Here is a 410-nt window from a genome sequence, read left to right on the forward strand (position 1 = left end):
GCCCAGCTGGCCAGATCCGTCAGCCACATTACACCGCTGCTGTCGCTACACAAACCTCAGCGCTCTCCTTCTGTTCCCACTGATCCACCACAATCACTTAAAGAGCTTCCTGGTGCAAACTAAGCATTCACAGCAAATCAGTTCCAGACGCGGCATCATGTTAACAACACTGGATAATAGAGCGACTTGAGAACAACAAGTGGAGTGGAGTGGAGTTTTTACTGCTTATAAGAGCGAGATATTAAAACTCAAGACTTCAGATCCCATCCAACAAGATAAACCATCTGAGTAAGGCTGAAAAAAGCAGCAGAAAACCTGCTATTAACATCCATCTTGGGTGATTTAAAGGGGTCATATGATGCGATTTCAATTTTTCCTTTCTCTTTGAAGTGTTACAAGCTCTTGGTGCA

General features: G+C 44.1%; 1 protein-coding gene across 1 annotated transcript in view; it reads right to left on the reverse strand.

Moving 5' to 3' along the window:
• The window catches only part of LOC107666899 (signal-induced proliferation-associated 1-like protein 2), a 109,350-nt gene that overhangs the window by 76,764 nt on the left and 32,176 nt on the right, over positions 1-410 (reverse strand). The window lies entirely within an intron of this gene.

Source organism: Sinocyclocheilus anshuiensis, unplaced genomic scaffold, assembly GCF_001515605.1.
Source record: "Sinocyclocheilus anshuiensis isolate Anshui unplaced genomic scaffold, SAMN03320099.WGS_v1.1 scaffold1535, whole genome shotgun sequence".
Lineage (NCBI taxonomy): Eukaryota > Metazoa > Chordata > Actinopteri > Cypriniformes > Cyprinidae > Sinocyclocheilus > Sinocyclocheilus anshuiensis.